This window comes from Vicugna pacos, unplaced genomic scaffold (genome assembly GCF_048564905.1).
Source record: "Vicugna pacos unplaced genomic scaffold, VicPac4 scaffold_195, whole genome shotgun sequence".
NCBI classification, from domain to species: Eukaryota; Metazoa; Chordata; class Mammalia; order Artiodactyla; family Camelidae; genus Vicugna; species Vicugna pacos.
In genome coordinates, this window is record NW_027328874.1 from 76,243 (window position 1) to 91,080 (window position 14,838).

Genomic DNA, 14,838 nt, shown 5'->3' on the forward strand with positions numbered 1-14,838 from the left:
CAACAGTTTATCACTTCCCCCTAATGAAGTATGTTTTTAAAACTAGAAATATTTCAGGGGGCACTCAGGTCCTCCTCTTGCACCAGTTCCTGAGGTGTTGGCAGTTTCTGCTCTGAGCTCCAGATCCTGATCCTGCCGGTGGTCTATGGTGATGCCAGTGTGTACATGCTCTTCCTTTTGCACCGGTGTGGAAAGGAGACAGCCCTTCCCCTACATGAGGCTGCAACACGCTGACACTCAAAGCAGGCACAATGAAGAACCAGCTAGAGTCCCCGGTACCAGCTGTCCCAGGTAGAAACGTCACCTTCACCACAGTGTTCCTGTGCTCCTATCAGGCCTTCACTACTCCCAGCAGGCCATGCATGAGCAGTGTGACAGTGTGACACCTGCACAGCATGGTGGTGATGATCCCACCTTATCTGTTTCTTTTTGGAATGTCCCCACACCTCTCTGAGCTTCACTTTGCTCTTCTCACAGGCAGAGTTGTACAGGCATGAACCTCACAGGGTTATGGTAGGTAGTCACGGTAGCTGCTCACCCAGTGGCAGGCTCTGCCGAGAGGGCTGCTGGGAGTGCTGTGTGTCTTCACACTTGTCCTTCACTCTTCCCAATGAAAACACCCTTGGTCTTATTCTTCCCTGGCCTGCGGCCTTTCTGTGCTTGCAAAAGAACATGGAAACAATCTGCAAAGAAGTTTTGAGGTTCTGTCCATCTTGTCCAGGAAATGCTGACACTGCTAGATATGCTGCTGGGTGGGCTCTCATGGGAGGGGCTTGGGCAGGACTTCCCTTTGCAATAAGCCAGTGTCCTATGCTAAGGGCTGGGTGAGTGGATGTTTCCATTGCTGTGTACACGGGAGCGAGTGAGCGCAGGTTGCACAGCTTCTCTGCCAACTGGGCATAGATGAATCAACACTTTCCAGATACATTTCACAGAAATGGGATTTTTGTTTAGCTCTTGGTTTCTATACAGCCGTGGTGGGAGGGATTGTCCAAAGACTCCAGTTTTGACATTGTGTTGATATCCCATTTGCAGTCTTTAAGAATTTTAACAGAACTCATTTACATGTTTTGGGAGTTATACGAAAATGGAGTTATTTTTTGAAACACACTAAATCGACCTAGAAGCCAGACTTGTCAATTTTGGTAACATTTTGTCAGCTCTACGGAAAAGCTAGACAGATAGAATGCAAACTAGCAGTCCAAACTGTTCAAGGGGTCATGTCAGCTCTTTAAGGTTGAAGCCTCCGAAACCAACAGGAACCATGAAATAACTTTTGGAAACATGGAATAACCCCCAACCTTGGATACACTTGTGCATGTGGTGCCCTGTATCCCAATGACACCTACTGGCCAATGTTGGCATTTCAAGGGGTAACATCCCTCTCTAGGAAAATACAAGAGGAAACAAACCAAATATATACATTTAGGTTTGAATCCAAAAGCACCTAGAGGCATTCTAGCTAGGAGAATCCTGCTGCAGTTATGCTAGTCTATTGAGAACCAGGTGTTTTTCTATCAGTGTTGAGAACGCTTAATCATCCGATCCTGTAGTTTAAAGCCATTTAACGCAACCAAGTCTGCACCCCCATGATATAGTGCCCCCGGGGGCTTGACTCAAGTGATAGACGATCCACATAAGCTGTGTATTTAATGTCATTGGCGACTTTTACAGTTCAGTTCACTTTCTGACTTGTACTATTTACCTTCACTGTCTTGAAAAACTGAAGCCTAATACAGATTCATGTTCAGTCAAAGATTCCCCTCACTTACCACACTCCCTTCACCCCAGGGAAGACATAAACACAACATTTGCTGAATCTAGCGGAAGGACATCGTTTCTAGGTGTGAGCTAAGTATTCAATTTTATCTATTTCAGCCGAGACTATTTGACCTTGAAGGTGTTCACTGTTGTTCACAGAGAGTGAAGCTGGAGGAACTCTGATTCTAGGAGGGGCTTGCTCTTCTCGTAATGGCTTCATTGCAGCTCAGGTACTGATCCTTCAAAATGGATGCCTGAGTGGAGGGGAGGCAAGGGCAAGTGCTCACTAGCTAGGCCCAAACCTGGGAAAAGGCTTACCTGGGCTTGTTGAATTTTGGTCTGAATGTCTTGGGAATGCCCCTTGGGACGTGTGGATTCTCACGACCTCTTCCAAGAACAGGAGCGTTTTGATCATCTCTGCCATTTCTTCTCCTTCAGACGTCAGGGACCTTGGACCCGTTATTGGAGAAGAGAATTGAGGAACTTCCTCAAGTCCACGTTGGCACTCCGTATGTTTCTGCCTGTATCAGTGAGTTTCAATATGTCTCATGAATGTCTTTTGAGCCTGGTATCCTCTACAGCTGTCTCCACGCCAGTATTCTCCATTGTAGCAGAACATCTCTCATCCATGTGTTCGCATCTCTCCTCAATCCGTGCAGCCAGCTTACCGGCCAGCTTCTCTTCGTGTCTCCCCTAAAGTCGACTTCACCAGGACTGGGCAAGTCTGAAAGTACCTCGGAGCCTGACCAGTAAGCTGATGACAGGCAGATCTTCCACTGTCTGCCCTTTCAGGTTCTGGAAACTGACCTGTGACCTCAGGTCTTTGGGCAGCAGCAGTATCTCGAACTTACACAGCTTCCCGGACCAAAGACCTAAGCCAAGCTCCACAGAGGGCGGCAGCCCCTCCATCACACTGATCCACCCACAGAACTCTGCCCGGTTACCTAGGATCCAACAGCCACAACAAGCCTCGCGGTACACACCAACATTCCACCTGGAATCCAACCGCTAACTGCCATCCCCAATGGCTGCTGCATCTTGTCAGTGTTGGGGGAGGGGCTGCATCCGACGAGAGGTTCCTAAGGTAAATGTGATTCTACCCACTAGCGTCCCATGGGCCTTTCTTCTTCCCTCTTTCCTTTTGTTCAGAGCTCTATGCACCGTACCAATGGAGGGAAGTGTGTCCCTTTTCAGTTGATGGTTTCACACGTCTTTAAACTTTCTAACAGTTCACAGTACACAGGGACCCACTAAAGGAGACTTATGTTCCTATAATATCCGTACACCCGGAATACATATGCGTCGCCTGATTTCTGCTGAAACACCCACACTCTCAGGACATGGATCCATTGGATTCATGGGGGCTGAAATTCCAAGAAATGAAACCAACCCCAATGTGCACTTTGCTGTCGGTCTCTTTTGCACTTAGTACACTTTGGCAGAGCTACTTGCCTTTGTTATAGGCTTCTTACATTTCTTCTCTACGTAGCCTAGAATATGGCATTCCTTCATCCTGTTGGAAGACATACAAGTCTACATCACGGACTAGGAATCCATTTGATTCCAAATCGGCATTAGTGTTAGGTCACGATATGCTCTTATGAATCAAAATTTACGAATATGAATGCACGCTTCTGATTTCCGAATACAAGTGTGCTGAGTACATGCAAGCCACGATACTGGGTCGATGCGTTCTGAATGACCCTTGACCTCACCTTGAGTATTTTCTTTTGAATAATCATGGTTCCCTTTGTATATGTCAGCCAACCATACCATTTTGGTGCTTGTTTGTTGGTTTGATTCTTTGTTGGTCTTCTTCTCGCTTGTTTTGCAAACACGTCAGGCCATGCATCTCTCCTTTCGCTTCAAACAGAGTCAAATAAGCTGATTCACTTAAGAGAGTGCTTCCAATCACCTATGATTTCCTGCTTCCCTCTCCCATCTTTAGGGTTTTGATGTCCTCCTTAAGTTCTTCTTCTTTCTTCTCTGCCACACATGCTCTTCTTGCATTTCCAATAATGGTTTCTTCTTTCCATTCCATCTTGCTGCTTTTCTATTCAGGGGAGTTTTCTCAACCTTTCTTTTAGAAAAACTTTTGAACTGCTGAATTCTTTTAAGATTTGCCGGTCTGTAGAATTCTCTAGCTCTGCCGTTATTTGAAATGGTGTTCATGTGGCATAGGCTACCCTAGGTGGCAGCATTTGGCCATTCAGGATATGGTCTGTGTCCTGGCCCTCCTCCCTGTCCTGCAATATTGCTGCCGAGATATCAGCTGAAACCCCTCTGGAGGTTTCCTTGTGACTATGTTGTTTCCTCCAGGTGCATTTTAAATCACTCGGATATTCGTGAACTTTGTTGATTTGAATCATACAGCTGCTGGTAGGTCTATTGGGATTCCACCTCCTTCGGATGCTGTGTAATTCCTGAATTCGCATAGATGATTCTTTCTTGGCTTTCAGCAAGTTTCAGTCTGATTTTTCTACAGATAAATTTTCAGACACTTTTTGTTACTTTATCTCTTGCTTTTCCATCTGGGACTCATGATTTCTATTCTTTCATGCCCTGTCTTAACCCAGGGTTCAACTGCAATGTTTTCATTTGTTTGCACTTGCTTTCCTATGTCTGCTTCTGACCGAGGTTTTTCTCTTCCCCTGTCTTCACAGTCATTCACGCGTCCCTCTGCATTATCTAGTCTGCTAAGGACTGAATTTTAGCCCTGATATTATCACAACCATTGAGTTTCCTGATATTTTTGGCTCGTGTTGAGACTTTCTCTTCCCCTTTTCTGGTATTCTGCCTTTTGTGATTCTGAGACACTGGTGTTCTTCAGTGTTTTCCTGACCTTCATTTTCAACACTTGTTCTGGATAGCGTTTTGCAGACTAGTTGTTTGAAAGCTTATCTTTTGCGCCTTCAATATCTTTGGAACTGAAAATGGTACTTCCTGTTTCTTTTACTGTTCTTCTTCATCTCTACTGGTCAGGTAATATCAGGTATCTAATGTAGACTTCTAGGGCTTTGTTAATTGAAAAATTTAGACTCTTGTCTCTACGCAATTCCATGGGATTTCTGTGAGGACAATTTCTCCTAGGCATTGATGCCATAACCTGTACCTGTGTGTGTTGTTTGGTATATCTCCAATTGCTGGTGTTGCATTAGTTGTGATGAACAACCCATTCTACTTCGATTAGCATAACTTCATTTTGATTATACTTATCTCACACTTCTGAAAGTGCACAGGACACTTCCTCTTGTGGAAATGAAGCTTCTAAAAGTTCTCAGCTCTGCATTCTTCTCTATGTCATTTTGGAGTGTTTCCAAAACAGCAAACTGAGAGTGCTCTTCTGCTTTTTATTGCCACGGGAATGTCCCAATGAAATGAGTTCTTTCCAGAGCTTCTCTGTCTACAGAAACACCTGTGGAAGCATATCTATGGATGTCACATATCAGGGCCTGCTGGAATGATCCCGCAGACCTTCCTTGTTGTCCTAGGTGCCGTACCGTGCCGGTGCCATCCAAAATGTAGCATCGGCTTTTGGGAGATAGTGCTGAAGGGAATGCTTCCTCTTCTCACGCTGTGGACTTGGACCACTCTCCCTTGTCCTCTCATCCTTGTCGCACGGGTGCACGAAGGCAACCACAGAGTTGTTGCGCATCCTGTGACTCAAACCAAACCATAATCCCAGCCCAGGTTATGAATGTAGCATATCCTAAGGCTTTTCATTCTGATTTCAAATTCAAGGCCCCCTGGATCCCTCAGACCAGATGCACGATATCTCTGATTCAGCCCCACACGTGCTCTATTGGCAAAATGCCCAATTGGTCCCTGGTCCTGCAGATGTACTGGGTGTGGCCATGGGACATATCGGTAATCGCAACCGCGCGACCAGTGTGGTTGATTTATTATTGGTACACAGTTCGGTTTGCTCTCTTGATTCGACCCACCACATCCCACAACGCACTCCAGATCCCTGAGACTCAGCGTGTGCCATCATCCGTAGCTCTATGCCTCACTGACCATTGCCTCTGCTACCTCAAATTTGGCAGCTGGGATCTTGGTCTCAGAATTAACTGTGGGGATATTTTGCGCTGGTTTCTTTGAGTTCTCTCAGCCAAGCATCTGCTGTGCACTCTTGTAAATCTCAGCACATCACCTTCAAACCCATGTCTCCTGTCCGCTTGAGAGTGTGCGTCCAAGTTAAACAGAGTTTCACCCTTGTTGCTCCATCACCAGGGGTCCGAACCTGCACTGGTTTCCATTCCCTGCTTTGCATTCTCCTGCTTCCAGGTGTCCTGAGGCCTCATCCTGTCTTTGGGAGTAACAGACCTCTCTTCGGCCAGTGTCCTATGCTAAGGGCTGGGTGAGTGGATGTTTCCATTGCTCTGTACATGGGAGCGAGTGAGTGCAGGTTGCACTTCTTCTCTGCCAACTGGGCATCGATGAATCAACACTATCCAGATACATTTCACAGAAATGTGATATTTGCTTAGCTCTTTGTTTCTATACAGCCGTGGTGGGAGGGATTGTCCGAAGACAACTATTTTGACATTGTGTTGATATCCCATTTGCAGTCTTTAAGAAGTTTAACAGAACTCATTTACATGTTTTGGGAGTTATACGAAAATGGAGTTATTTTTTGAAACACACTAAATCGACCTAGAAGCCAGACTTGTCAATTTTGGTAACATTTTGTCAGCTCTACGGAAAAGCTAGACAGATAGAATGCAAACTAGCAGTCCAAACTGTTCAAGGGGTCATGTCAGCTCTTTAAGGTTGAAGCCTCCGAAACCAACAGGAACCATGAAATAACTTTTGGAAACATGGAATAACCCCCAACCTTGGATACACTTGTGCATGTGGTGCCCTGTATCCCAATGACACCTACTGGCCAATGTTGGCATTTCAAGGGGTAACATCCCTCTCTAGGAAAATACAAGAGGAAACAAACCAAATATATACATTTAGGTTTGAATCCAAAAGCACCTAGAGGCATTCTAGCTAGGAGAATCCTGCTGCAGTTATGCTAGTCTATTGAGAACCAGGTGTTTTTCTATCAGTGTTGAGAACGCTTAATCATCCGATCCTGTAGTTTAAAGCCATTTAACGCAACCAAGTCTGCACCCCCATGATATAGTGCCCCCGGGGGCTTGACTCAAGTGATAGACGATCCACATAAGCTGTGTCTTTAATGTCATTGGCGACTTTTACAGTTCAGTTCACTTTCTGACTTGTACTATTTACCTTCACTGTCTTGAAAAACTGAAGCCTAATACAGATTCATGTTCAGTCAAAGATTCCCCTCACTTACCACACTCCCTTCACCCCAGGGAAGACATAAACACAACATTTGCTGAATCTAGCGGAAGGACATCGTTTCTAGGTGTGAGCTAAGTATTCAATTTTATCTATTTCAGCCGAGACTATTTGACCTTTAAGGTGTTCACTGTTGTTCACAGAGAGTGAAGCTGGAGGAACTCTGATTCTAGGAGGGGCTTGCTCTTCTCGTAATGGCTTCATTGCAGCTCAGGTACTGATCCTTCAAAATGGATGCCTGAGTGGAGGGGAGGCAAGGGCAAGTGCTCACTAGCTAGGCCCAAACCTGGGAAAAGGCTTACCTGGGCTTGTTGAATTTTGGTCTGAATGGCTTGGGAATGCCCCTTGGGACGTGTGGATTCTCACGACCTCTTCCAAGAACAGGAGCGTTTTGATCATCTCTGCCATTTCTTCTCCTTCAGACGTCAGGGACCTTGGACCCGTTATTGGAGAAGAGAATTGAGGAACTTCCTCAAGTCCACGTTGGCACTCCGTATGTTTGTGCCTGTATCAGTGAGTTTCAATATGTCTCATGAATGTCTTTTGAGCCTGGTATCCTCTACAGCTGTCTCCACGCCAGTATTCTCCATTGTAGCAGAACATCTCTCATCCATGTGTTCGCATCTCTCCTCAATCCGTGCAGCCAGCTTACCGGCCAGCTTCTCTTCGTGTCTCCCCTAAAGTCGACTTCACCAGGACTGGGCAAGTCTGAAAGTACCTCGGAGCCTGACCAGTAAGCTGATGACAGGCAGATCTTCCACTGTCTGCCCTTTCAGGTTCTGGAAACTGACCTGTGACCTCAGGTCTTTGGGCAGCAGCAGTATCTCGAACTTACACAGCTTCCCGGACCAAAGACCTAAGCCAAGCTCCACAGAGGGCGGCAGCCCCTCCATCACACTGATCCACCCACAGAACTCTGCCCGGTTACCTAGGATCCAACAGCCACAACAAGCCTCGCGGTACACACCAACATTCCACCTGGAATCCAACCGCTAACTGCCATCCCCAATGGCTGCTGCATCTTGTCAGTGTTGGGGGAGGGGCTGCATCCGACGAGAGGTTCCTAAGGTAAATGTGATTCTACCCACTAGCGTCCCATGGGCCTTTCTTCTTCCCTCTTTCCTTTTGTTCAGAGCTCTATCCACCGTACCAATGGAGGGAAGTGTGTCCCTTTTCAGTTGATGGTTTCACACGTCTTTAAACTTTCTAACAGTTCACAGTACACAGGGACCCACTAAAGGAGACTTATGTTCCTATAATATCCGTACACCCGGAATACATATGCGTCGCCTGATTTCTGCTGAAACACCCACACTCTCAGGACATGGATCCATTGGATTCATGGGGGCTGAAATTCCAAGAAATGAAACCAACCCCAATGTGCACTTTGCTGTCGGTCTCTTTTGCACTTAGTACACTTTGGCAGAGCTACTTGCCTTTGTTATAGGCTTCTTACATTTCTTCTCTACGTAGCCTAGAATATGGCATTCCTTCATCCTGTTGGAAGACATACAAGTCTACATCACGGACTAGGAATCCATTTGATTCCAAATCGGCATTAGTGTTAGGTCACGATATGCTCTTATGAATCAAAATTTACGAATATGAATGCACGCTTCTGATTTCCGAATACAAGTGTGCTGAGTACATGCAAGCCACGATACTGGGTCGATGCGTTCTGAATGACCCTTGACCTCACCTTGAGTATTTTCTTTTGAATAATCATGGTTCCCTTTGTATATGTCAGCCAACCATACCATTTTGGTGCTTGTTTGTTGGTTTGATTCTTAGTTGGTCTTCTTCTCGCTTGTTTTGCAAACACGTCAGGCCATGCATCTCTCCTTTCGCTTCAAACAGAGTCAAATAAGCTGATTCACTTAAGAGAGTGCTTCCAATCACCTATGATTTCCTGCTTCCCTCTCCCATCTTTAGGGTTTTGATGTCCTCCTTAAGTTCTTCTTCTTTCTTCTCTGCCACACATGCTCTTCTTGCATTTCCAATAATGGTTTCTTCTTTCCATTCCATCTTGCTGCTTTTCTATTCAGGGGAGTTTTCTCAACCTTTCTTTTAGAAAAACTTTTGAACTGCTGAATTCTTTTAAGATTTGCCGGTCTGTAGAATTCTCTAGCTCTGCCGTTATTTGAAATGGTGTTCATGTGGCATAGGCTACCCTAGGTGGCAGCATTTGGCCATTCAGGATATGGTCTGTGTCCTGGCCCTCCTCCCTGTCCTGCAATATTGCTGCCGAGATATCAGCTGAAACCCCTCTGGAGGTTTCCTTGTGACTATGTTGTTTCCTCCAGGTGCATTTTAAATCACTCGGATATTCGTGAACTTTGTTGATTTGAATCATACAGCTGCTGGTAGGTCTATTGGGATTCCACCTCCTTCGGATGCTGTGTAATTCCTGAATTCGCATAGATGATTCTTTCTTGGCTTTCAGCAAGTTTCAGTCTGATTTTTCTACAGATAAATTTTCAGACACTTTTTGTTACTTTATCTCTTGCTTTTCCATCTGGGACTCATGATTTCTATTCTTTCATGCCCTGTCTTAACCCAGGGTTCAACTGCAATGTTTTCATTTGTTTGCACTTGCTTTCCTATGTCTGCTTCTGACCGAGGTTTTTCTCTTCCCCTGTCTTCACAGTCATTCACGCGTCCCTCTGCATTATCTAGTCTGCTAAGGACTGAATTTTAGCCCTGATATTATCACAACCATTGAGTTTCCTGATATTTTTGGCTCGTGTTGAGACTTTCTCTTCCCCTTTTCTGGTATTCTGCCTTTTGTGATTCTGAGACACTGGTGTTCTTCAGTGTTTTCCTGACCTTCATTTTCAACACTTGTTCTGGATAGCGTTTTGCAGACTAGTTGTTTGAAAGCTTATCTTTTGCGCCTTCAATATCTTTGGAACTGAAAATGGTACTTCCTGTTTCTTTTACTGTTCTTCTTCATCTCTACTGGTCAGGTAATATCAGGTATCTAATGTAGACTTCTAGGGCTTTGTTAATTGAAAAATTTAGACTCTTGTCTCTACGCAATTCCATGGGATTTCTGTGAGGACAATTTCTCCTAGGCATTGATGCCATAACCTGTACCTGTGTGTGTTGTTTGGTATATCTCCAATTGCTGGTGTTGCATTAGTTGTGATGAACAACCCATTCTACTTCGATTAGCATAACTTCATTTTGATTATACTTATCTCACACTTCTGAAAGTGCACAGGACACTTCCTCTTGTGGAAATGAAGCTTCTAAAAGTTCTCAGCTCTGCATTCTTCTCTATGTCATTTTGGAGTGTTTCCAAAACAGCAAACTGAGAGTGCTCTTCTGCTTTTTATTGCCACGGGAATGTCCCAATGAAATGAGTTCTTTCCAGAGCTTCTCTGTCTACAGAAACACCTGTGGAAGCATATCTATGGATGTCACATATCAGGGCCTGCTGGAATGATCCCGCAGACCTTCCTTGTTGTCCTAGGTGCCGTACCGTGCCGGTGCCATCCAAAATGTAGCATCCGCTTTTGGGAGATAGTGCTGAAGGGAATGCTTCCTCTTCTCACGCTGTGGACTTGGACCACTCTCCCTTGTCCTCTCATCCTTGTCGCACGGGTGCACGAAGGCAACCACAGAGTTGTTGCGCATCCTGTGACTCAAACCAAACCATAATCCCAGCCCAGGTTATGAATGTAGCATATCCTAAGGCTTTTCATTCTGATTTCAAATTCAAGGCCCCCTGGATCCCTCAGACCAGATGCACGATATCTCTGATTCAGCCCCACACGTGCTCTATTGGCAAAATGCCCAATTGGTCCCTGGTCCTGCAGATGTACTGGGTGTGGCCATGGGACATATCGGTAATCGCAACCGCGCGACCAGTGTGGTTGATTTATTATTGGTACACAGTTCGGTTTGCTCTCTTGATTCGACCCACCACATCCCACAACGCACTCCAGATCCCTGAGACTCAGCGTGTGCCATCATCCGTAGCTCTATGCCTCACTGACCATTGCCTCTGCTACCTCAAATTTGGCAGCTGGGATCTTGGTCTCAGAATTAACTGTGGGGATATTTTGCGCTGGTTTCTTTGAGTTCTCTCAGCCAAGCATCTGCTGTGCACTCTTGTAAATCTCAGCACATCACCTTCAAACCCATGTCTCCTGTCCGCTTGAGAGTGTGCGTCCAAGTTAAACAGAGTTTCACCCTTGTTGCTCCATCACCAGGGGTCCGAACCTGCACTGGTTTCCATTCCCTGCTTTGCATTCTCCTGCTTCCAGGTGTCCTGAGGCCTCATCCTGTCTTTGGGAGTAACAGACCTCTCTTCGGCCAGTGTCCTATGCTAAGGGCTGGGTGAGTGGATGTTTCCATTGCTCTGTACATGGGAGCGAGTGAGTGCAGGTTGCACTTCTTCTCTGCCAACTGGGCATCGATGAATCAACACTATCCAGATACATTTCACAGAAATGTGATATTTGCTTAGCTCTTTGTTTCTATACAGCCGTGGTGGGAGGGATTGTCCGAAGACAACTATTTTGACATTGTGTTGATATCCCATTTGCAGTCTTTAAGAAGTTTAACAGAACTCATTTACATGTTTTGGGAGTTATACGAAAATGGAGTTATTTTTTGAAACACACTAAATCGACCTAGAAGCCAGACTTGTCAATTTTGGTAACATTTTGTCAGCTCTACGGAAAAGCTAGACAGATAGAATGCAAACTAGCAGTCCAAACTGTTCAAGGGGTCATGTCAGCTCTTTAAGGTTGAAGCCTCCGAAACCAACAGGAACCATGAAATAACTTTTGGAAACATGGAATAACCCCCAACCTTGGATACACTTGTGCATGTGGTGCCCTGTATCCCAATGACACCTACTGGCCAATGTTGGCATTTCAAGGGGTAACATCCCTCTCTAGGAAAATACAAGAGGAAACAAACCAAATATATACATTTAGGTTTGAATCCAAAAGCACCTAGAGGCATTCTAGCTAGGAGAATCCTGCTGCAGTTATGCTAGTCTATTGAGAACCAGGTGTTTTTCTATCAGTGTTGAGAACGCTTAATCATCCGATCCTGTAGTTTAAAGCCATTTAACGCATCCAAGTCTGCACCCCCATGATATAGTGCCCCCGGGGGCTTGACTCAAGTGAAAGACCATCCACATAAGCTGTGTCTTTAATGTCATTGGCGACTTTTACAGTTCAGTTCACTTTCTGACTTGTACTATTTACCTTCACTGTCTTGAAAAACTGAAGCCTAATACAGATTCATGTTCAGTCAAAGATTCCCCTCACTTACCACACTCCCTTCACCCCAGGGAAGACATAAACACAACATTTGCTGAATCTAGCGGAAGGACATCGTTTCTAGGTGTGAGCTAAGTATTCAATTTTATCTATTTCAGCCGAGACTATTTGACCTTGAAGGTGTTCACTGTTGTTCACAGAGAGTGAAGCTGGAGGAACTCTGATTCTAGGAGGGGCTTGCTCTTCTCGTAATGGCTTCATTGCAGCTCAGGTACTGATCCTTCAAAATGGATGCCTGAGTGGAGGGGAGGCAAGGGCAAGTGCTCACTAGCTAGGCCCAAACCTGGGAAAAGGCTTACCTGGGCTTGTTGAATTTTGGTCTGAATGGCTTGGGAATGCCCCTTGGGACGTGTGGATTCTCACGACCTCTTCCAAGAACAGGAGCGTTTTGATCATCTCTGCCATTTCTTCTCCTTCAGACGTCAGGGACCTTGGACCCGTTATTGGAGAAGAGAATTGAGGAACTTCCTCAAGTCCACGTTGGCACTCCGTATGTTTCTGCCTGTATCAGTGAGTTTCAATATGTCTCATGAATGTCTTTTGAGCCTGGTATCCTCTACAGCTGTCTCCACGCCAGTATTCTCCATTGTAGCAGAACATCTCTCATCCATGTGTTCGCATCTCTCCTCAATCCGTGCAGCCAGCTTACCGGCCAGCTTCTCTTCGTGTCTCCCCTAAAGTCGACTTCACCAGGACTGGGCAAGTCTGAAAGTACCTCGGAGCCTGACCAGTAAGCTGATGACAGGCAGATCTTCCACTGTCTGCCCTTTCAGGTTCTGGAAACTGACCTGTGACCTCAGGTCTTTGGGCAGCAGCAGTATCTCGAACTTACACAGCTTCCCGGACCAAAGACCTAAGCCAAGCTCCACAGAGGGCGGCAGCCCCTCCATCACACTGATCCACCCACAGAACTCTGCCCGGTTACCTAGGATCCAACAGCCACAACAAGCCTCGCGGTACACACCAACATTCCACCTGGAATCCAACCGCTAACTGCCATCCCCAATGGCTGCTGCATCTTGTCAGTGTTGGGGGAGGGGCTGCATCCGACGAGAGGTTCCTAAGGTAAATGTGATTCTACCCACTAGCGTCCCATGGGCCTTTCTTCTTCCCTCTTTCCTTTTGTTCAGAGCTCTATGCACTGTACCAATGGAGGGAAGTGTGTCCCTTTTCAGTTGATGGTTTCACACGTCTTTAAACTTTCTAACAGTTCACAGTACACAGGGACCCACTAAAGGAGACTTATGTTCCTATAATATCCGTACACCCGGAATACATATGCGTCGCCTGATTTCTGCTGAAACACCCACACTCTCAGGACATGGATCCATTGGATTCATGGGGGCTGAAATTCCAAGAAATGAAACCAACCCCAATGTGCACTTTGCTGTCGGTCTCTTTTGCACTTAGTACACTTTGGCAGAGCTACTTGCCTTTGTTATAGGCTTCTTACATTTCTTCTCTACGTAGCCTAGAATATGGCATTCCTTCATCCTGTTGGAAGACATACAAGTCTACATCACGGACTAGGAATCCATTTGATTCCAAATCGGCATTAGTGTTAGGTCACGATATGCTCTTATGAATCAAAATTTACGAATATGAATGCACGCTTCTGATTTCCGAATACAAGTGTGCTGAGTACATGCAAGCCACGATACTGGGTCGATGCGTTCTGAATGACCCTTGACCTCACCTTGAGTATTTTCTTTTGAATAATCATGGTTCCCTTTGTATATGTCAGCCAACCATACCATTTTGGTGCTTGTTTGTTGGTTTGATTCTTTGTTGGTCTTCTTCTCGCTTGTTTTGCAAACACGTCAGGCCATGCATCTCTCCTTTCGCTTCAAACAGAGTCAAATAAGCTGATTCACTTAAGAGAGTGCTTCCAATCACCTATGATTTCCTGCTTCCCTCTCCCATCTTTAGGGTTTTGATGTCCTCCTTAAGTTCTTCTTCTTTCTTCTCTGCCACACATGCTCTTCTTGCATTTCCAATAATGGTTTCTTCTTTCCATTCCATCTTGCTGCTTTTCTATTCAGGGGAGTTTTCTCAACCTTTCTTTTAGAAAAACTTTTGAACTGCTGAATTCTTTTAAGATTTGCCGGTCTGTAGAATTCTCTAGCTCTGCCGTTATTTGAAATGGTGTTCATGTGGCATAGGCTACCCTAGGTGGCAGCATTTGGCCATTCAGGATATGGTCTGTGTCCTGGCCCTCCTCCCTGTCCTGCAATATTGCTGCCGAGATATCAGCTGAAACCCCTCTGGAGGTTTCCTTGTGACTATGTTGTTTCCTCCAGGTGCATTTTAAATCACTCGGATATTCGTGAACTTTGTTGATTTGAATCATACAGCTGCTGGTAGGTCTATTGGGATTCCACCTCCTTCGGATGCTGTGTAATTCCTGAATTCGCATAGATGATTCTTTCTTGGCTTTCAGCAAGTTTCAGTCTGATTTTTCTAC

The 14,838-nt window shown here is 45.5% G+C and overlaps 1 long non-coding RNA gene across 2 annotated transcripts; it reads left to right on the plus strand.

Annotated features, from left to right (window-relative positions):
- Positions 1–12,344: 12,344 nt before the first annotated feature.
- Positions 12,345–13,216, plus strand: LOC140695339 (uncharacterized). Of its 2 annotated transcripts, none has more exons than XR_012071059.1 (3): positions 12,345–12,585; positions 12,794–12,884; positions 13,015–13,216. It is a non-coding gene; the product is annotated as an uncharacterized lncRNA (long non-coding RNA). The 2 variants fall into 2 exon arrangements; XR_012071060.1 differs by having other exon boundaries at positions 12,967–13,178.
- The last annotated feature ends 1,622 nt before the right edge of the window (positions 13,217–14,838 follow it).